The sequence below is a fragment of the Anabrus simplex genome, chromosome 1, assembly GCF_040414725.1.
Source record: "Anabrus simplex isolate iqAnaSimp1 chromosome 1, ASM4041472v1, whole genome shotgun sequence".
Taxonomy (NCBI): domain Eukaryota; kingdom Metazoa; phylum Arthropoda; class Insecta; order Orthoptera; family Tettigoniidae; genus Anabrus; species Anabrus simplex.
The window spans coordinates 1,467,883,630-1,467,908,362 of NC_090265.1; positions in this window are offsets into that span (position 1 = coordinate 1,467,883,630).

The following is a 24,733-nucleotide window of genomic DNA, read 5'->3' on the forward strand; positions in this document are numbered from 1 at the left end:
TCCGAGTTTTCCTATGCCAGGTATGTGCGAAGGCTCCTCGGTCAGTATCCTTCTTCCTATATAACTGTTGTCTCGTTCCATAATACGTCAGTATCATCTCAGTCCGTTTTCGGAATTTTTTTTTGTGTGTGTGTTTACAGCCGCCTTAGTCTTCAATACCGTCATTTTCTTATTCCATTCTTGTGACCCCACATATTCATCTTTTTCTTGATATTTTCACCAATGACTTAAGGCGGGAAACTTGTGTTGATATGCTTGTTTTACGGCCGGATTCCCTTCCATAACCCAACTTATGTGGAGGGATGTATTAACTATTACATGTTTCCGTGGTGATCGACAGTGTAGTGTCTGTAATATGAATTTGTGTATTAGAACGAGAACAAACAGCCAGTACCCGAGCTAGTGGAAATAAACGTACGAAGTTAAAATTCCCTACTCTACCGGGAATCTAGATGATTTTCAACCAGTTGTACTTCCTCTTAAAAACTAATTACATCTACCGACCGAGAATCGAGCCCGGGGCCCTCTCAGACGAAAGCTACTATTCTGAACACTCAGCCAGAAAGTCTGATTGTGTCTCCACACATAATACACCTTCTCCACCTCTATCGCACTAAGCTCTCTCTCCCCCTTTCTTTAATTGCTCCGCTAGTTTCACATTCTTAAAGTAGTGCTGACCTTAATCCGGGTTTCTACCTTCTCACCTTCCAAGGTAATCCAGACTTCTGTCTCAGCACTCTTTTCCCATTTCATTCAGCCAGGATTCATCTTCCCGTTTAGCTCTCGATCTAAATCGCCCAAGTACTGAAAAGACTGAGCTGTCCATCGTGCCATTCCCTTGTTGTACAGTATATCTTCTTAGTTTCAAGGTGCGTTCCGTTAGTACATGTCATGTACTCCAGTAATGCCAAACTCCTCTTGGCTACTGCCAGTCAGAATCGAGTTGGAGAATTTTCATTATAATGGCAGATATTCATTCTCCATCTTTCCTTTTACATTCTCAGAAAGACTGTTGCTGTGGATTTCCCAAAGTCTTAGATGATTAGCCAATGTAGAGAAAACCAACATATCAGCAATATTAACGCAATGAAGAATTTTTAATACTTATCTGCGTAGGTACAAATTTGAATGAAATTTATTAATTATTCATTTTAATGTTTTATTCTTGAAATACGTCTGGGATAAACGCCTGTGTATAGATATCGTGTAAAACAGTTCAGTAAAGAACTGTATGTTTCCAAGACATTGGCCTACAGCAAAAATTTGTCAGAATAAGATAGATAATGTAAAAAGTCTGGAAGGCTGCGTCTGAGCAAGGCCGCACTAGATAGACAGGCCACAAGGCTCGGGCGTGACGATACAAAAGTGGCCCACGTTCAGCATGGCAGTGTACGGACCGCTCTCACTGTCACCATGATATTGTTCATTTATTGAACCTTAACGATATAATTGAACACGTCTTCAATTGTGCTTTTATTTATGCTTGTGTACTACACGAGTTTATGTACATTCCTTTACGTAAAATTAACCTGACATCTGTCATTTGTAACGTAACACGGTTTCATGTAAAATATTAAAACCAATGATGCGTATGAAAATAGTTTTAATGTTACCAGACAAATGCAGTCAATTCACAACAATAGTCTGGAATCTTTCATAGATATTAGGCTTCAGCTTAAAACTTTTTTTCAGTTGATAAATTTTTTTTTTTCTTTGCCCATTTATGGGTATCCTTACTTAGGGTTTGTCTGCGATAATATTTCAATGTTATTCTATAATATATTACAAAAGATGTACATACATTTGTGAACGAAATCTTTAAAACTACTTCTAAAATCACTGCATGTTTCAAACATGACGTTGCGGGGGGAGGGTTGGGAAGATTGGAAGGAATAGACAAGGAAGAGGGAAGGAAACGACCGTGGCCTTAAATTATGTTCCATCCCAGTATTTGCCTGGAGGAGAAGTGGGAAACCACGGAAAACACTTCGAGGATGGCTGAGGTGGGAATGGAATCCCCTCTACCTAGTTGACCTTCCGAGTCTGAGTGGACCGCGTTCTAACCCTCATACCATTTTTCAAATTTCGTCGCAGAGCAGGCAATCGAACCCGGGCCTCCGGGGGTGGCACGTAATCACACTAACCACTACACCATACAGGCGGACATTATTATTATTATTATTATTATTATTATTATTATTATTATTATTATTATTATTATTATTATTATTATTATCGTTCTGAGCTTCAGTGGCTCATGTGGCAGTGCGCCGGCCTCTCACTGCTGAATTCCGTGCTTCAAGTTTCGGTCACTCAATGTGGTATTTGGGCTGGACAAAGCGGAGGCGGGACAGGTCATTCCCCGGGTTTTCCGGTTTTTCCTGTCATCTTTCATCCCAGCAACACACTCCGATATCATTTCACTTCATCTGTCAGTCATTAATCATTGCCCCAGCGGAGTGCGACAGGCTTCGGCATCCGGCACAATTCCTATCCTCGCCGCTAGACCCATGCATTCTAATCTAGACCCGGTAGAATGAATGGAAACGGGTTGTGGATTGTCATTTTCGTAATCGAACTTCAGTAATCGTGATTTTAAAGTAGGTATGGATTTCATTCAGCCTTCTAATGCACTTGATAAGCCGGTTGATTTGAGGTGTAGGGATACTGGTCGTAGATTCCGCGATACAACTGAGGAAATGGTCATTCTGTCAGTGTGTCTGTAAGTAACTTGGCATGAACTTTAAGATCCTGGAATCAAGGAACGGGAGTAACATACTAATACGGTATCCTGCCTTTAAACGCATAACTTTCCTTTGTTCAGGCGCTCTTGTAGCCAGACTAACAATTAATATCTGTTTGAATTCGCTGACCATATTAGTGATCTAATTAGACCAAGCCGCCAGCCTGGCGCTCCACCAGCGAGTCTGAAGCTGGTTTACCGGCGTAATGAGTTCATATTCCCAGAGCACCAAAAGCATTGTCTGTGTCTCGTTGAATAAACAAGGAAGAGATGTTTCCTCTTTCCAAAATAATTATTATTTTATCTATTTTAATCAAACAATCAGGCATGGCATTAATATTCATTGCAATTAGAAGCAGCATTATAGATATGATTGTATCTAAGAATGTCGATGAATTATACACAGAAATGTGTACGTGGAAACCCTGCCTTCATCGTCGAATTATATTATAATTCTTCGTAAATGAATAATAACAAAATAACTCATAATGTACCGTATAGACATAAGAAACAGTACATGGATGTTCTACGTTCAGTTTGCTAGCGATTGCGAATTAGCTGAATACTCCGTTTGCAACTAATCCTGCGGTCTCGGTTAGTTTCACATGCCTTATTTTTAAATAAAATCCGAGTCTAACCATTACCACATTCGTCCCACTCTAATTTTCTTGCCCTCCACTCCGAGCCCTTTATTTTCCGACATTAACCTATCCTCCACCTTTTGCTTGACGTGACTATCACCGAAGCAGATTTTTTCATAACTTCATCCATCGAGCTCATTCTTGACTTAGCTTTATATCCTCATTTCGAGCATTGTTACCACCTGCTTGTACCTTCAATCGTTCTCGTTGCCATGTTTATTACTTCTACCTTAGTAAGAATATATCCTGAAACCGTCCAGCTTTCATTTTCGTAGTGAAAGGTCGGTCATCCGAGAGTTGATTTTCTTACAAAATACCGTTGATCGCTACTATATGCTCACCTCATATGTTTGGACTCGATTCCACTTAATAATCTACCATCCAGGGAGAATACACATCGAAAATACCGGAAATTATCTACCCGTTCCGGTTTTGTATTCCCGATTAGATGTGCATTCCTCTAAGTTTTCTTCGCTACTGGTATCAATTCAGTATGCAGATTTATAATATTCAAACACGCTGTATCTCACAACCTCCATAGTATTAAAAGCAGGATTTCGGCACGGTCTGCCAATAAAATGTAAAAATCGATTTAGGCTAAAGTACACTGACTGACAGAGCAAATGCAACACCAAGAAGGAGTGGTTCGAAAGGGATGAAAGTTGGGGAAAAAACACAGACGGCACGGACGAATAATTGGTGTTTATTTCAAACCGATATGCAGGTTACACAATGCGCACGGCATCGACTCAGTAGGATGTAGGACCACCGCGAGCGGCGATGCACGCAGAAACACGTCGAGGTACAGAGTCAATAAGAGTGCGGATGGTGTCCTGAGGGATGGTTCTCCATTCTCTGTCAACCATTTCGTCCGTACGAGGCTGGGGCAGAGTTTGCAAACGGCGTCCAATGAGATCCCACACGTGTTCGATTGGTGAGAGATCCGGAGAGTACGCTGGTCACGGAAGCATCTGTACACCTCGTAGAGCCTGTTGGGAGATGCGAGCAGTGTGTGGGCGGGCATTATCCTGCAGAAACAGAGCATTGGGCAGCCCCTGAAGGTACGGGAGTGCCACCGGCCGCAGCACATGCTGCACGTAGCGGTGGGCATTTAACGTGCCTTGAATACGCACTAGAGGTGACGTGGAATCATACGCAATAGCGCCCCAAACCATGATGCCGCGTTGTCTAGCGGTAGGGCGCTCCACACTTACTGCCGGATTTGACCTTTCTCCACGCCGACGCCACACTCGTCTGCGGTGACTATCACTGACAGAACAGAAGCGTGACTCATCGGAGAACACGACGTTCCGCCATTCCCTCATCCAAGTCGCTCTAGCCCGGCACCATGCCAGGCGTGCACGTCTATGTTGTGGAGTCAATGGTAGTCTTCTGAGCGGACGCCGGGAGTGCAGGCCTCCTTCAACCAATCGACGGGAAATTGTTCTGGTCGATATTGGAACAGCCAGGGTGTCTTGCACATGCTGAAGAATGGCGGTTGACGTGGCGTGCGGGGCTGCCACCGCTTGGCGGCGGATGCGCCGATCCTCGCGTGCTGACGTCACTCGGGCTGCGCCTGGACTCCTCGCACGTGCCACATGCCCCTGCGCCAACCATCTTCGCCACAGGCGCTGCACCGTGGACACATCCCTATGGGTATCGACTGCGATTTGACGAAGCGACCAACCTGCCCTTCTCAGCCCGATCACCATACCCCTCGTAAAGTCGTCTGTCTGCTGGAAATGCCTCCGTTGACGGCGGCCTGGCATTCTTAGCTATACACGTGTCCTATGGCACACGACAACACGTTCTACAATGACTGTCGGCTGAGAAATCACGGTACGAAGTGGGCCATTCGCCAACGCCGTGTCCCATTTATCGTTCGCTACGTGCGCAGCACAGCGGCGCATTTCACATCATGAGCATACCTCAGTGACGTCAGTCTACCCTGCAATTGGCATAAAGTTCTGACCACTCCTTCTTGGTGTTGCATTTGCTCTGTCAGTCAGTGTACTTCAAAATATTCCGACGAAGACAAATTCAACAATAAAGGTTCTATTTTGTTAGAAAATCAGTATAAATTATTATACCGGTATGCATGCTCATCCATTCATTCGTTCGTTGATTGCAATGGCATTGCTTGGAAGTGGAATAAAAGAAATCGGGTGGAGAAAGGCAGAGAAAATAAGTTTATGGAAGAATGTTAAAGCGAGATATGTATATTTATGGTTCATGTTTGTGGGTTACTGTAGTCACGTCCTAGTTCGTGAACCATGGGCAACGGCTGAGTGGCCTAGTAAGTGGTCCTGAGAGTCGGGAAACCAGTTGCTATGGAATGGGATTGGGCATCTCGGAGATATTCTGAGTCATGGCCCTCCTTGTGCTCAGGCGGTTAGAACTATACAATTCACCAGTGCTCCATAACCCGTTAGAGGAGAGATCCTCACTTGGACTATGTGCAAGTAGGGTAGCATCCTGCTTCATGAATTTACCGAGCTCAGAACATTTTAAACAAGCCTCGGTCCTATGGGAGTAATGCAGTCCCACTCCCATTTGATAGGCGAGGGACTCCTTGGAAACAATTCGGCGAACGAAATGGAATTCGATGGGGAGTTATCAATATTAATGGGGCTTATGGAAGAAAGAATGTAGAACTGGCTGAGTCAGCAAAGAGGATGCATTTGGATGTGCTAGGAGTAAGTGATATTCGGGTAAGGGGAGATAACGAGGAAGAGATAGGAGATTATAAAGTGTACTTGCCGGGTGTTAGAAAGGGAAGGGCAGAGTCTGGGGTAGGGCTTTTTATCAGGAATATCATTGCACGCAACATAGTTTCTGTTAGGCACGTAAATGAGCGAATGATGTGGGTAGATTTGTCAGTTGGAGGAATTAGGACAAGAATTGTGTCAGTGTATTCACCATGTGAGGGTGCAGATGAGGATGAATTTGACAAGTTTTATGAAGCATTGAGTGACATCGTGGTCAGGGTCAACAGCAAGGATAGAATAGTGCTAATGGGCAATTTCAATGCGAGAGTTGGGAATAGAACTGAAGGATACGAAAGGGTGATTGGTAAATGTGGGGAAGTTATGGAAGCTAATGGGAATTGGAAGCGTCTGCTGGACTTCTGTACTAGTATGGGTTTACCTGTTAGGATACATTCATCAAGCATAAGGCTATTCACCGCTACACGTGGGAGACTAGGGGTACCACATCCATAATAGACTATATCTTAACAGACTTCGAATTCAGGAAATCTGTTAGGAATCTACGAGTTTTCCGCGGAATTTTTCGATGATACAGACTGCAGTGAACTAAGTATCTCCAGGCCTAGGGTAGAGAAAGTGAAATCTGTCTGAAAACGAATAAGGGTTGAAAATCTCCAGGACAAGGAAATTAGAAGTACATGGATATGATTAGTGAGAAGTTTCGAACAGTAGATAGCAAGCTGGTTCAGGATATAGAAAGTGAAAGTGTGGCATACAGGGATGCTGTAGTAGAAAGAGCAAGGGAATGCCTAGGAACAATTGTGTGCAAAGGTGGGAAAAGGTGAACATCTTGGTGGAATGATGAAGTGAGAGCAGCCTGTAAACGTGAAAAGAAGGCTTATCAGAAATGGCTCCAAACAAGGGCCGAGGCAGACAGGGATTTGTACGTAGATGAAAGAAACGGAGCGAAACAAATAGTTGTTGAATCCAAAAAGAAGTCATAGGAAGATTTTGGTAATAACCTGGAAAGGCTAGGTCAAGCAGCAGGGAAACCTTTCTGGACAGTAATAGAAAATCTTAGGAAGGGAGAGAAAAAGGAAATGAATAGTGTTTTGAGTAATTCAGGTGAACTCATAATAGATCCCAGGGAATCACTGAAGAGGTGGAGGGAATATTTTGAACATCTTCTCAATGTAAAAGAAATCACCCTGGTGGTGTTGCAAACAGCCAAGCTCATTGGGAGGAGGAAAATGATGTTGGTGAAATTATGCTTGAGGAAGTGGAAAGGATGGGAAATAAACTCCTTTGTCATAAGGCAGCAGGAATAGATGAAATTAGATCTGAAATGGTGAAGTATAGTGAGAAGGCAGGGATGAAATGGCTTCATAGAGTAGTAAAATTAGCGTGGAGTGTTGGTAAGGAACGTTCAGTTTGAAAAAAAAGCAGTAATTGCACCTAACTACAAGCAAAGGAACAGGAAGGATTGCAACAACTATCGAGGTATCCCTTTGATTAGTATACCGGGCAATGTATTCAATGGTATCTTGGAAGGGAGGGTGCGATCAGTCGTTGAGAGGAAGTTGGATGAAAACCAGTGTAGTTTCAGACCACAGAGAATCTGTCAGTATCATATTTTCAGTATTCGCCAGGTAATTGAAAAATGCTATGAGAGGAATAGGCAGTTGTGTTTATGTTTCGTAGATCTAGGGAAAGCATATGACAGGGTACTTAGGGATTATTAAAATCAATCAAAGGCATTTATGTTGACAATTGGGTTTCAGTGGGAATTGATGGTAGAATGAGTTCTTGGTTCAGGGTACTTGCGGGGGTTAGACAAGGCTGTAATCTTTCACCTTTGCTGTTCGTAGTTTACATGGATCATCTGCTGAAGGGTATAAAATGGCAGGGAGGGATTCAGTTAGGTGGAAATGTAGTAAGCAGTTTATCCTATGCTGACGACTTGGTCTTAATGGCAGACTGTGCCGAAAGCCTGCAGTCTAATATCTTGGAACTTGAAAATAGGTGCAATGCGTATGGTATGAAAATTAGCCTCACAAAGACTAAATTGATTCATCAGAATTGAATGTCAGATTGGAGATACAAAGCTAGAACAGGTCGATAATTTCAAGTATTTAAATTGTGTGTTCTCCCAGGATGGTAATATAGTAAGTGAGATTGAATCAAGGTGTAGTGAAGCTAATGCAGTAAGCTTGCAGTTGCGATCAGCAGTATTCTTTAAGAAGGAAGTCAGCTCCCAGACGAAACTATCTTTACATCGGTCTGTTTTCGGACCAACTTTGCTTTACGGGAGTGAAAGCTGAGTTGACTCAGGATATCTTATTCATAACTTAGAAGTAACAGACATGAAAGTAGCAAGAATGATTGCTGGTACAAACAGGTGGGATCGATGGCAGGAGGGTACTCGGAATGAGGAGATAAGGGCTAATTTAGGAATGAACTCGATGGATGAAGCTGTACGCATAAACCGGCTTCGGCTTTGGGGTCATGTGAGGCGAATGGAGGAAGATAGGTTACCTGGACTCTGCTATGGAGGGTAAGAGAAGTAGTGGGAGACCAAGACCACGATGGTTAGACTCGTTTTCTTCGATTTAAATATAAGAGGTATAGAACTAAATCAGGCCACAACACTAGTTGCAAATCGAGGATTGTGGCGACGTTTAGTAAATTCACAGAGGCTTGCAGAGTGAACGCTGAAAGGCATTACAGTCTATAATGATAATGTATGTATGTATATTTAATCGCAGATGACGTGTTACTATATCAAGTTGGTGATACGTAGTATACGTAGAATAACTTAGACAAATTTGACTAGGAGTTGGGATAGATTGATAGCAGATACGATTAGACACGTAGGACTTCGTCCGTTTGTTTTCGAAGTCGTGTAGGACATAAAAGCCGTGGAGGGCACCATGGTACAGCAATGGGAATTAAGAGGGATTAGATGCAATGTGAAATTATTACGTAGCAATGAAGGGTCTGCCTCCTTGGGTGAATGGTCAGCGTCGGGACCTTCGGTTAAAAGGTCGCGGGGTAGATGTCCGGACAGGTTGTCCCAATAATCTCCGCCTCATGTACACACAACAGACCACACTATCAAGCACCTCAGAAAAACGCAATAACGAATACATCTCCCAACATAGTAGTTCGTTAGAAAGGACATCCATACGTAAAATAGGGCCATATACAGCCATGTCGTACGCATAACCCGACTAGAGTGTAGACAAAAGCACCAAAAGCAGCAGATAAACAATTAGCGATGTATACGGCGTCGTAGACAGCAGCAACGAACCTCGCAATACATTGAGGACATAATCAACAACAACAATATTATAGTAAATTGCTTTCAGTCTGAATGGCCATTTAATTAATGTGCACGCTCCCATGATATTCATAGTAGCTGCCGGGCTCAGTGGCTGAAACGGTTGAGGCGCTGACCTTCTGACCACAACTTGGCAGGCTCGATCCTGGCTCAATCCGGTGGTACTTGAAGGTGCTCAAATAAGTCTGCCTCGTATCGGCAGATTTACTGCCACGTAGTATAATTCCTGCGAGACTAAATTGAAGCACCGCGGCGACTCCGAAAACCGAAAAAGTAGTTAGTGGGACGTGAAAATAATAATAATAATAATAATAATAATAATAATAATAATAATAATAATAATTATATATTATTATATTATATTATATTATATTATATTATATTATATTATATTATATTATATTATATTATATTATATTATATTATATTATATTATATTATATTATATTATATTATATAATTATACTATTATTATTATTATTATTATTATTATTATTATTATTTGCATTATTCATAGTAGCTGCAGTGTACGTAGAGCTCGGTGGTGTCATATAGAAATTCTCGCCGTCATTCTTTGTGGTCTTTCTCTTCTACGGTATTCCATTCCTAGTAATTCGATTTCTATACAACATTTTGATAAAATAAAGGATTTCGACGGCAAAAACCGAATTCGCGCTATTGGTTAACACAAACCTAACTTTCCTGGTGGACTGTACGTGGTTACTTCAGTTATACTCTCTCATGCACTCAGATGCATTATGCAGTTCAATTTATTCAAAATTCATCATTATTGTTGCCTTACGGAATGAATTAAATTTACATTTATGAATGATGCGGACATGTGCAATACCATGGTCCCCCATTGAGTTGCTACGGACACGATATAGATTTTCTTACTATGAAGTCCCAGTCTCATTTATGACTGTGTTGGTGTGAACACTGCTGAGATATAAGTGGAGCTGTGTAAAAGAATTTGAAGTATGACTAGTGCAGCTCAGTTAGTCAGTGTGCCAATCGTATTGTAATAGTAAGATCTTTTGGCCCATTGAGGAAAGAAATGGTAAATTACCTCACTTCAAACCTCTATTAATATGCTGCTTCTTTTGGCACACCTATTGATTTTTGCGATTCCCCCATAATTGCAAGAACAGGAGTGGTGCTATCTGGGGATACCACCAACCTCTGGGGTGATAACCTAAGAACATTGTTTAGAAAAGCCTTTTTTATTGCTCTGAAATTCCTTAATTACAATGCAGTCGAATTCTTTTGTCCTAGGACCTTAAAATTTTTTCGAAAAGTTGGATATAGTGTGAGGTTGCGGTCCTAACTCACCGAATGGGAGCTCTTAGTACTTAGGGAAATTATTTTCTATGAGCTCAATGTTTCTGACCACCAGGAATGTTAGGTTTATGTAAGCCAATAGCCACGCAATTCGGTTTTCACCGTCGTAAATTAATTTATTTCATCAATATATTCAGAGAAATTGAATTACTACGAATAAAATACCGTAATATATTAGGTGGGGAGGACCGACCCCGTGGTCTAGGAGTAGTACGCTTGCCTATCACTCTGGGACACCGGTTTCGATTCCCAGCCAGGACATATATTACTATATGCATCCTAGGGCTGGTTCGAGGTCCACTCAGTTTACGTGATCACAAGTGTGGAGCTATCTGATGGTGAGATGGCGGCCCCGGTCTAGAAAGCCAGGAATAATGCCCGAGAAGATTCGTCGTAACGACCAAGCCTCGCTATCTTGAGGCCTTTAGGTTGCGCAGCGGTCGCTCGGTAGGCCAAGACCCATCAGGGCTGTAGCGCTATCAGTTTCTTAAATTTTATTCGACAAATAGAAATTATTTATTCTTCTGTTAAGAAATTATTGAAAACCGAACTATATGAACTGGACTTTCCGTTTCTTATAGACCACATTGCGATAAAATTTTCGATGTTCATTGGTTGAATTTGACGAGCAAATACTTTTTAGGTGCAACTATCAAATATTACAGCGTATTCATCACTCGTCTTGAAGCCAACATAGTATTAATTATAAGCTGCCAAATAACTGGCAACACAAGTATGAAAATATTTATTAACTCCTGACTTAGCTTAAGGGCTCTGTTTTGAGGAGAGTACTTTAAAAATAACTTCAAAGTCTAAATTTATGAACTTATGACTGAATCTAGTACGGACAAGCTCGCGTGCCTGTTCGTAGCGAGAAATACATTTTTTCGGAGTAAAACAATTAACAAGGTATTCACTGCTAAATCATATTTTTGCATTTATAATAGCCTACCTTCTTGTTTTGATTCTACCGCTTTCCCCACACCTGTGGGATGGCGGGTGCAATCTGTGTAGCACATGTGGATCCGACCCTGTTTTACGGTCGGATGCCCTTCCCGACGCCAACATTATGTGGAGGATTGTAATCACTATTGCGTGTGTCTGTGGAGGTTAGTAACGTGGTGCGTTGTCTAAATATGAGGAGACTGTTGCGACAAACACAAACACCGAGTTCCCGAGCCAGAAAAATTAAAGACGCAGATAGAATCCCCAAACCCGCAGGGAATCGGACCCGGGACCCTCTGAATCGAAGGCTTCAACGCTGGCCATTCAGCCAAGGATTCAGATTTGCATTTATAATATCATATACCCCTCTTCAATTACAGAAGTTGAAGGGAGTCCTAGTATTTAGATATCCCTTATAAAACAGTTCCCCCTATTTAATGAAGTAATGTAAAAGGTTTCGTAAGGAAAACAATTCATGTCTTCTAGTATAATAATATCCTCAAAACAAGTATTCATAAGTAAAAATGTGTGTTGAAATCTTTAAAATACACAGTCCTGTTTTGTTCTAAGAACGATGCACCAAGCCTGGGATAAGCAAAACTCCCTTTTCTCAAAATCTGAAGCTGCGACCCATGAAACAATTAGAAAAGTAGTAAGTAATTCTTTATTCTTAATCTGTTTATCCTACACAGTTGGTATTTCCTCGGATTCAGTGAGGGGTCCCGCCTCTACCGCTTCAAGGTCAGTGTACTGGAGAGTGAGACTTTGGGTCGGGAAGTGAATACAACTGGGGATGAGGACCAGTACTTCATCCAGGTGGCTTCACCTGCTATGCTGAATGGGGACCTTGTGGGGAGATGGGAAATTTGGAGCGGACAGAGAAGGAAGAGGGAAGGAAGCGGCCGTGGCCTTAAGTTGGGTACCATCCAGGCAATGGCTGGAGGAGAAGTGGGAAACCGCGGAAAGCCACTTCAAGGCTTGCTGAGGTGGGAATCGAATCTCCCTCTACTCAGTTGACCTCCCGAGGCTGAGTGGAACCCATTCCAGCCCTCGTACCACTTTTCCAATTTCGTGGCAGAGTTAGGAATAGAAACCGGGCCAGGAGGGGTGTGGCAGCTAATCACACTAACCACTACAGCACAGAGGCATACTAGTAATAAAGGAGAATATTTTATTTTCTTGATAATGACACCTGAGATTTTTAAGGTTTTTCATAAAAAAACTAATGTAACAATACTGAAGTTCACATTATTTATATTGATCACACTTTTAAAAACTTTCCACCCCGTTTTATAAAACTTGTAACTGTTCATGTGCTGCATATTGGCGTTTATGTTTCACTAGCTTTTTATTTTCCAAGTAAATCTCTCGATAGCTACACAATAACACACGATCATCTCAACAGTCACTGTTCCTTGTTGGGTTTTCATTTTTTTTTTTACGAATGAGAATATTTTTGTTGATTTTGAGGTGCCAATGCACACTTCTCCGCTTTCAGTGTGGAGTCAAGTAAGACTCGTTGTGTGTCGTTTTCAACTTAGCTGTGGATGCTACCACAGGTTGTCTCAATTCCGAGTTTAGCAGATTTATATTTCCAGTTCAGAAGAAATCCATTTCCTGAAACTAATTTTTCAAACTTCCATTCGTTAAGTATGAGGCTCGGCTTGATGACGATACTTCGTGCTGGAAATGGAAAGCTTTTTGCCTCTTGCTATTACATGTTAAGAACCTATTAAATACCACAGCCAAGTTTCCTTCCCAAATTTGGGCACAATATTCGAGCAGTTTGTTTCGCACAACAAACACCTGCATGCATTTTAACTCTACATTAAATAGACTGGTAACACACGGACACTCAATCACGTAGTGTGTCTTATCGAGATTATAAAATATATACGGAATGAAGCTTGCATACAGATGAGGAGAAGACCTCGTTCACGTCCAAATAAAAGAAACATAACAAAATTGTAATTAAGATGACCGAATGCGATTAACATAAAAAATCGCGGATACATGTCATTTTCCACAATGAAATGTGAACACTTTTCTACTTCCGATTTTTAGACACTCAGAAGAAGCATCTTTAGGAGGCCGCTCAGTACACCTTTCCGTGGTGCCTCCTGGGTAACACAAGCTGCATTCGGTATATAGGACGAAATAGACACATTTATTGGAATTTAATGGACACAGAATAATGCAGATGGGACTAAATTGACCGAGACTGTTTCTCACTCACCGTCTCAATATTTCCACCTTCGGAAAAATATCAACTCCAGTACTCTTATGTCGTTAATGTAAAATATTATTTCAGGCTTTTTTATCGCTTTCTGTTAAATAATATTTAGGTATTATCCTGAATCAGTGCACTATGTGATGTGTATAAAGAAGAGATAATCTCAAAGATATCTTGTAACTTTCTCATTTCTGATGTCCCATTTCTCGTCCCTAGTATTTCGTTGTGAATTATTTTCATTTTTCGATCTCAGGTCCTCTAGATTTATGAGGCCCAAATATACTTCAACTGTTTTGCTTTTCATAGACCTTTTTCTTTCTCCAGCCTTTCTTCCTCAATCATCGAGTAGTCAGAACCTTTGTTACTCTTTCATAGGACTACTGTAAATTGGGTAATCAATCGAGTGAGCAATGAGTTGGAACGCCACATTCATTTAAGTAGATTATAAAGTATTATCAGTCGATCAGTGCCCAGAAGGAAAATCCATACATTTCAAAGGATGCATCTAATTAAATTGAACTGTCTGTGATATAAACTCTACACTGTGTTTAATTAAATTCCAATCCATTACTGAGCTATTACAATAAGTATGGTATTATATCGACAATAAGCACGCTATTGGAGTAAGAAGCTGAAAACCATATAATATAACAATTAATGAAATATCACTGCCCATTCCCTTTGTCCACATCTAAATATACGTTATTCAGACCAACCGAAATTCACTCTCTCTGCAAACAATTGAATGTAGCTGGTGTAGTGATAATAATAGTAATAATAATAATAATAACAACTGGAACTCTCGTCCCAAAAAATACTCCGGAGAAGTTCATATAACTTTCCCATTGCTGCTTCTATTTTTCTCCTTTTTACCTTTCACTTTTGCCACTCCTTGGCGGGTTCGTGAGTGATATCAGTGCCGAACATGTGGATTTGTTTGCCCTTTCTGAAACCAACCATATGGGGAGGTATGTGTTTAACTATTGCGAGGTGATTGGTAGTAGAGTGTATTACGTGAAAAATGAAGACGTGCATATCCAGGCAAACACAAACACTCTTTGAGCCACTGGAATGAACCGGATGCAGCTAAAAGACACGGACAGGGCAGGTATGAAGCCTTGAACCCTCTCCACCATATGACACTACCCTGTCCATTCAGCCAAAGGAGCCGAACATCAGTCATCAATCTAAGTCGAAAATGAATCCCCAGTTTTTTGCTTTCAAGGCCAGCTATAAGGCCATCTTGAACAAACGCTATATTAAGTAAATAATAATAATAATAATAATAATAATAATAATAATAATAATAATAATAATAATAATAATAATAATAATAATAATAATAATAATAATAATAATAATGCGCCGTTCCCGGCTCCCTGAGGGGACGCATAAGATACAGGCTAGCATAATTACGATCCTTCCGACTAACATAATTCTATCATTTGGGCTCTGAGTTCCGGATAAGAGAAAGACATACCATACGGAGCCAAAGAAAACTTAAATTACACATAGAAACAACTTTCATACGTTGCTTATTATATTTCTTCGCTACCAAGTTGTTGCAGCATTCATCCACTTAAATCTAAGTCTCTACGCTACGAAACACATTGAAAGAACTGTTTAAATTTTTACATATCTTGTTTATTATATAATTGTTTCAATCCAAAGGTTGAATGTTAATCTATCCTCGCCCCAAAAAAAAATCTGATAGAGGAAACTGCATGTTCATCTGACTATTTCGTCTATTTCTAGCAAACATGGCCTTAATTTCATTTTTCGATCTCAGGTCCTCTAGATTTATGAGGCCCAAATACCTCCCCATACCTCCCCATACCTCCCCATATGGTTGGTTTCAGAAAGGGCAAACAAATCTACATGTTCGGCACTGATATCACTCACGAACCCGCCAGGGAGTGGCAAAAGTGAAAGGTGAAAAGGAGAAAAATAGAAGCAGCAATGGGAAAGTTATATGAACTTCTCCGGAGTATTTTTTGGGACGAGAGTTCCAGTTGTTATTATTATTATTATTACTATTATTATCACTACTCGAATACATAATTAATCATTTTCTTTCCTTTTCTAGCTTCTCCATGTCACCCTTTCACTCAATACTTCCACACTTCTGGCGTAAGAAGAAATCGAAGAAATGTCAGTATCGGGTAAAATATATGCAAGCGATGTTTATCTAGAATCTGCCGGTAATTGACCCGTCCGGCACCCACTATGCATTATAAAGGAAATGTTGCTCGATTTAGTCATCCATTAAACTAAATCTACTGAAATCTATTGCACTAAGTGCTTAAATCTTGATTGCCCAAAGAAATCAAGGACAGAATGTAATATACGGCAAATTATTGAAGTCCGTATAACCAATTATTCGTCTGAAGATTATTATCATCCAGCCCGTAATTAACAACTGAAAAATCATGAGTCCAAAATGTCAAATTCACCATCTTAGACCTTTAAAGAAATGATCAAATCGAAATAAAGTGTAAAATTAATAGATTGAAACGATGAAGTTAAATATGTTTGGATAATTAAAACTTGTGAAATAGTTTAGAACATATTTGAGTAGTTAAAACTTGTATGAGTAATTAAAACATATTGAGTAACTAAAACTTATCTGGGTGCACCCTAGCAAAGAAAAAAAATATTTACAACATGAGTCCTTACAAGCTAGAGTGTAGACTGAGGGTGGTTTCAAGATATACAGTACGCATTTTAGGCCTAAAACCATATCTCATGAATTGGAATTCTCCTCTATTGCCTATGAAGTTTTGAGTTAATTATTAGCTCTCCCTCGGAGCTCATATTAATCTGCTGACATATAGTTATTCCTATCTCTCGCAACATATCAATAGATACCTATAAATATCAACCTGGGAGGATAGTTCCCTAATATTTCTACAAGTAACTGGTTTGGTTTACAATTCCGAATATTCATACTTCTTATTGTCTCTTCTTCTTCTGCGTGAATATTGATAAGTCCTCTTTTAAATTAATGTAATTTTTATAAATGGTTCAATAAGTACCAGTAAGATCCACATACCATTCTAAGATCTGAATCTTCTCATCATTTAAGTTGAACATACGTGCGACATTATATATTCTAACGATTACTCTACTAGTTTCATCTGAAATATACTAGCTAATGTGGTCTGCATTGTGTGAAAACTTGACCATCAAATATAATTCCTACATTTTCATTCAGTCATCAGTGATAGGATGTTGCCTAAGAAGTTATTACATTTCCTTTCGCCTGAGAATAGATCAAAATTAGAAGACATCTGTGACACAGTGCATGTGTTTAATTCATCCTCCTAACTGAGATTTCGTTGACACTACCAAGTGTGCACGCTAACCAACAGGTGTCACTCCAATCTTACCTGAACTTTTATGCTTGCTCGTAAGAGAAATATTACATGAATCTGCTACATATTAATTTCCCTTTTAGTAAAACTCAACATGAAAACCATTAAGTCCACTACTATGTCACCGTGCTCACCCTCGCGAAGAATCAATAACTATCACCATTCTAAATTATCAATCTCATACAAACTTCTCTTAAAATAATCATTATTATACTTTCAAACATATATTCCGTCTCCTTTACTTAATATGTGTCCACTTCCTTCAATCGTGGCCCTAATTATTTTAATCACGGTTCGTGGACATATTTCACGATATTATGACCTTCATTCCATCATAACCTTCAATTATCGTAAACACATTTGTCTATTTAGCAAGCATATCCTACTGTTGGTTCCTAACTTGACATTCATTGGTCATAACCAATGTACACACGTACCTAAATCTCTCTTTGACATAGCATACAATTCATTGTCACCTTAACAAACTCAGTATTTCACACTACATGGATCACATCTCGAACGTAGGCTTTCTTCACTGATTGACTACCTATCTATGGATTTGACATTCATATATGAAGATTACCTATCCACCTTTGCTCTAATTCAATACACCACTTTCGTCGCTTCATTATTTCGCACGGAACCAATTAACAAATCATATTACACTTACATATGAATATATAAACATTACTACACTAATTTAAAAGTAAGACTTATCCGAATTCAGCAGCTCCAGACGTCGGCATATGTCCAGCTGACAGGACACATGGATACACCTCCTTTTATTTCCCTAGGTGAATGGGAAATATTGGCATAATTCTCCTCTGGGCTTAGTCATCTCTCGGCAGGCAACGTCATCCGACGGCACCCATTTGGGCAGTCTGGCCTATCATCTTCTTAGAACATCTTGCTCATCTCTGGACTAGTTGGAATAGAATAGCAAACAAGATCAATTAGCATTTCCATCATGAACAGCTGTGATAATCTGTCTAATGCGAAAGATTGTTTCTTTTGAAAGAGCTGATCTACTTGTCAAATATTCTTCTCGGGGTAGTATATTTCTATGATTTGAAACAAACAGATTTTCTTTCTTCTATCTATCCCGGAGTTATTACAGGATTCCCACTTCTGTAACTCTTTAACTTTGGTGATATCGAGTAATACGTCAGCAGAGACTTCCGTGACGTAAGCTTGTCGTAGTTTATTCTCAACTTTCCACGTATCTTGAAGTTCGCGGAACGAAATTACTAATCTTCTGCTTAATTTGCGACGTAGCTTCTAAAAGTCTGTTCTTTGTTTCCGCTGAGCTGATCTTTGTCGATACCCTCTTTAAACTCTGACGTAGTTGCTTTCGTCTTCAACTCGGATTTTGAAACTAGCAATTCAATCTCGTTTTTCTATTTTTTCCTCAATAATTGTTAGTAACAATCTTTACATTCGTTCTTTTTCACTGCCTTCTGGATCTAAATTCCTTTCTCTAGCGCCTGAGGTGAACACTTTTGCCTTCGCTTGCGGTGTGGTCAGACATTTTGACGTTAATTATTCTAAGATACCTGGGCTCCATCCTTGTCCTTCTTACGGACGGAACTTCTTATAACAGTGAAATGGCACAATAATAGTAATAATATTGGCTTTACGTCCTGCTACTTTCACGGTTTTTGGAGACGCCGAGGTGCCGGAATTTAGTCCTACAGGAGTTCTTTTGCGTGCCAGTAAATCTACCGACACGAGACTGACGTATTTAGCACCTTCAAATACCAGCGGACCGGGGTCAGAAAGCCAGCGCCTCAATCGTCTGAGTCGCTCAGCCCGGCGTTAAAATGACATGAAGAAAATTCGTATTCTTAAACAGTTACATATGCAAAAAATATCACTTGTCAGGGTCAGCGAAACAAATGAATAAAGGAGAATTAATCATAGTATAGTCAAGAAGAAAATGAAAGACCGGCTCATCTATTATAATCCATATATTTATTTCTCAACACTTATTAACAAATATCAGTAGTTTAGGAGAAACAATATTGTATATTGTAGCCCGTTGCGTATACATTTATTTTCAAGACAAATTGTACTCATTAGCAAAACAATTCCAGAAAACCACTGCTAGTTAGAGCTTCTACTATATAAAATAATATACAGGCAGGCACCCTCTAATATAACAGATTCTTTCCAGTTGCTCTCAACCATTCATAACATCCCCACCAGAGCTGCAGCTAACCAAAACCTAAAAATACTAAATTACAAATTCACCCTTGTACAATAATTCCTTTTTTGTCAGTACAATTCGAACATGGAATTCGTTGCCCAATGACCTAAGGGACACCCTACCTCAACGGGTATTTAATGCTTGATGATGATGCTTGTTGTTTTGAGGGGCCTCACATCGATGGTCTGATCAAATTGAATGTAAATAGAATATATGAATTCTGTTTTCCTCTTTTGTTATTTCATTCCGTGTGTCAGTAAGTTTTACTAAATTTTTATTTTATTGATGAAGTAGCAAATGTACCCGCGCTTCGCTACTGTATTCTACCTTGTATACGGATTACTACGTAAATTACTGTACACGCAGAGAGTATATTTAACTGCATGTCTCTTAGCTCAATCCGAGATACAAAAACGGGGAGGACCCCATACGTTGTTTCCCATGTAAGGTGCAATTCGCAATCGAGATTGGGAGTTTCTACTATAACGGCAGGTTTACTAGCCATCTGCCATTCACAACAGAGATGGATAGCTTTCATTATCATGATAATGACAGGACCCCTTTCCTAATGAAATTCACAATCGATTTAGAGATTTGATTATAACCGAACAATGCAGCTCCATTTAACCTACTGTATAAGGAATCAAGATACGATAAAAGGCCATACGACCAAAGATGAAGATCTCTCCAAATTGCCGGGCTGGCTCGGATGGTTGAGGCGTTGACCTTCTGAGTCCGACGTGGCAGATTCGATCCTGGGTCAGTCGGGTGTTATTTGAAGGTGCTCCAATTCGTCAGCCCCGTATCAGTAGATTTACTGGCATGTAAAAGTATTCCTGCGGGACTAAATTCCGGCACTTCGGGTTCTCCGAAAACCGTAAAAGTAATTAGTGGGACGTAAATCCAATGACATTATTATTATTCTCTCTAAATTGAGCGGTGATTGTATAATCTGGTTTTTGATGTGGCGTACCGTTCTGCCAACAGTTACCCCGAAACTAAATTCTGGACCGTCATTAAAATTGATTCCGTATTTCGATATTTTCCGGGGCCAAAAATTATGCATTTGAACACTTTGGAATTTTTCATCAAAGCAAGAGTGTCCACGTTTCGAGATTAGTACTCGCATACATATGGGGAAATTAAAGAACGAAGTAGTACAGTTAAGAAAGTATCATTAATAGAACATAGGATTATAAGTGAAGGCAGTCGGATACGGTAAATATGTAAATACTAAGTGGGTGTATTGAAACATGAAATGTCCTTCACTAAATTGTGATGATATTAGTTACTTAAAAAGGCGGTAACAGAAGACTTATTCAGGCTTAGGGAATCTTAGTTAAACTGGTAAGAAGACGACTTATGGTGTTGTTACTTAAGGCTAAAGAGGAGGGGCAGAGGCAAGAAATTAAAACAGAAAACGGAATCAGAAGAGAAATGCATTTACAATTATAGCAAATACAAGAAGCAACTTACGGTCTAAAATATTGGTCTAAAATCCACCGTAATGTTCAAATATTAACAGCCCATTTTAGTGCAATTTGAAGAGGATAGTAACCTCCACCGATATTCGATATGCGTCAAATAGCCTGCAGAATGGCATCTTGACAGGAATGATGACGAAAATGGCATTAAGTTCCTTCCCTGCTGGAAAGCAGCCAGAGACGTTGCCATGAAAACCGTGATAGTGAAAGAGGCAACCAAACAGAAAAGAAAAGATAAACAGACGCGAAAACTAAAAACCACTGATACGGTCTTGAGTTGACGTAAAACGGATAAATATCTTTAAAAAAAAAAATTACAGACATCGAACGTCCTACTACTTTTTTCATAAGGATGGCCACGTTTATAAGTACAGACATTCATTTTGTGATTTACTTCTTTTAAACGGTACGACATATCGACAAACGTATTCATCTATCAAACGCCGCATTTAATGTTCTTCATGGCTGGTTCTATGACATTCTCTCGTATCTCAGATATATATACTTATGGGTTAGATTGGATTTTAAACATTGAATAGGGTGAAATTTGGCTACCGTTTTCGCAAATAACTTTATTTTTCGGATAATTATGTGGCAGCTGGAATCATAAAATGTGGCTAACATATGGCCCTGGTCGTGTTAATGCGCGTGACGAATCTGATGATTCTATATTTCCTACAAGTGTGGCAAACGATAACATATACGTGTAAAAAGTACAAAATTAAACAAAAACCGAGAAATGTAGCTCTGTCCGAATTATAAACGACCGAGATACGACAAAAAGTAATAATACCAAAGTTGTGAATATCAAAAAATTTAACGGTGATTGTGCTATCTGTTTTGAGATACGACTTACTGTTTAGCCACCAACTACCCCGAAATAAAGGAATGAATCGTCATTATAATTGCTTCCATATTTCGAAATTCTTTTAAGCCAAAAATTTATAAATTTCAACAGCTTGGGAATATTTCCTCAAAGGAAGGAGTGTCCAGCTTTCGTGATTAGCACTCGCTTACATAGGGAGAAATTAAGGAAGGAAATAATTCAGTTATGAAAGTCGACATTAACTGAAAATATGATAATAACTGAGGACAGCCGGCTAGGACAAATATGCAAATACCAAGTGGATGTATTGGGAAATTAAATGTCCATCACTAAATTGTGATGATATGAGTTACAGATTTCAGAAAGTGGTAACAGAGGATAAATTTCCGCGCAGGGATTGTTAGGTAAACAGATAAGAAGTTGACTTTTGGTGTTATTATTTAAGCCTGAAGTGGGAAGGCAGAGGCAAGGAGACAAAGCAGAAAACAGAAATAGAAGAAAAATACAGCAAAAATTATAGCAAATGCCAGAAAACACCTTACGGTGTGATATAATGGGCTACATTCCGCGTTACTGTTCAAATATAAACAGCCCCCTTAGTGCTATTCGAAGACGATTGTAACCTCCAACAGTATTCCGCAAATATCCCACAGAATAGCGGCTTGGCGTCTCTCCCGCCTTTTACCCAACGAAGAACTACAAGATTACAGGAATGATGACGAAGATGGCATTACGTTATTTCCATGGTGGCAAGCAGCGGGGGCGTTGCCATCGTAACCTGTAGGTTCGTTGTCGGTCTGTCGCTCACTCAGTACAGAATATGAAAGCCCCAGGAAATAGTAATGTTCTCCGTCATTTGAAGAGTAAGCGATAGTATGCACACAGGAACGTTGTTTAAAATGAAGACAGTGAATAAACAAAATGTGCGGTTTTGGGGTACAGAAAAACGAGACATTATTAATGAAAAAACCACGTATGTGGTAAAAGTGAGTGTGTCTGTCAAGTCAGGGGGTAATTGTACCAGTTTTCTTCAGTCAGACATTTCATACACAGCGATACAAGGACATGCTGGAGAATGAATTCATGCCTCATTTTCTCGCTACAGAACTGCCCATTCCTACGCAGTGGTTTATGCAAGATGGCGCAACACCTCACACAGCTAACGATGTTCTTGAGATTTTGAGGGGAGTATTTGGTGATCGTGTAATGCATCATCATTACCCACAGTACAAAAATAATGACGGATTATTCTGGCCATCTTTAAGATCAGATTTAAATCATTGTGATTTCTTTTTGTGGGACTGTTTGAAAGAAAAACTTTTCGCTTCAAGACCTCAAAGCCGCATGGAAATCCGTGCTCGGATTGTGCAGCTCTGCAGTGAAATTCATGAAGACCTGGGACTCAAAGTTGTCAGAAACATGCGTACTCGTCTCGAAGAGGCTGCATTTATAGAGCGTACGTTCCCAGTATTGAGTCTGTATATTTTAATTCCTCTAGTACAATGATAGCATTCCGAACTATGTTGTACCCCTTATGGGTTTTGGCCTCATGAACAGATTATAAGAGAGGTTGTTTCCTATTCCTTCCTACACGATCCATATTGTTGGTTGTTCTTTAAATTCCCATTTTATTTACAGGTGCATGTCCTAGCCCGCCTGGTGGCCATGATCGTTAAGGCGCTGAAGTCTAAAAACGGTCTAACACCGAGGTTAGCCGGTTCGAGTCCCGTTGGTCGAAAAAAATTTCACCATCAGAATGTTGGCCGGCAGGGTAGGGGAGGTGGTGGTATACAATTTCTAATCACTAGATTGCGTGCCAAAAGCCTGGATTAAATTCCAAACCTCTCCGCAGTGCTCATATGGAGTGAGGGCATATGACGCTGTTGATGGTGATTCGTCCGTCGGATGGGGACGTTAAGCCTTGAGCAGACCCCTTGGTGCTATTCGACAGGAGTAGGCTATGTGCCGGCACCGGGTTTCACCCTCTCCCTACTATAATATATCACGTCATTCATTTCATCTCTCATTAACTCCTCTGATGAGGTTGACGTCAGGAAGGGCATTCGGTCATAAAAAACCGCCACGACAAATTCATCTCACCTCATACCCGACCCCGTAGGGAAACGGGACAAGGGTTGGACAAACAAACATTTACAGGTGCATGTCCTGTGAGGAGTGATACTAAGATTCTTAACTGATTTCAACTGCAATTAAGTAGTGTTTCAAATGTTTTCTTATATGGTTCTTTAGTAAATAATTCCCGAAATTTGATACCTGCTGTTGTTTTCCAACTTTTAAGGTGTAAAATTGAGGACCAGCTCCTGATGACTCCCTAACGGAACACTTGGGTATTTCAAAGACTGGTTATGGTCCGATGAATATGCTTCTATTAAGCAAGTTCGTCAGCTTTTTCATTTACCTCAATGCCTTTGTGACCTGGAACCCAGAGCAGATTGTCATCATTCTGCTTTCCAAGGTAAATATGTATATTAAAGTCTCGTTATAATACAACTGGCATGAGTTTCCTGGAGTTGCCGTTATTTTCCTGTCATTCAGCCCCTTTTATAGTGGACTTTTCCGGAGTTTTTTATCCACAGTAGCAGTCTGAGCACGCTACCCCAACTTTCACTTAGGTGAGTTAGCCATTGTAAGAAGACGTTAGGCTAAATTTCCACTAACATTTGTTTACACGCTAACAACACCGACACAGAAATTTCTGACTAAATTTCACTATTCGTCTGAGTAAATATGTTTATTTAGCAAACGAATCTGAATTATGTAATTTAAATAGGACAACGGATGTAATCATACGCCTTCCCGAAATTGAACTTGCGCCCCAAAATTGTATTCCAGTTATTCCCTGTGAAACCCTATGACTCCGCAGTGCACGAT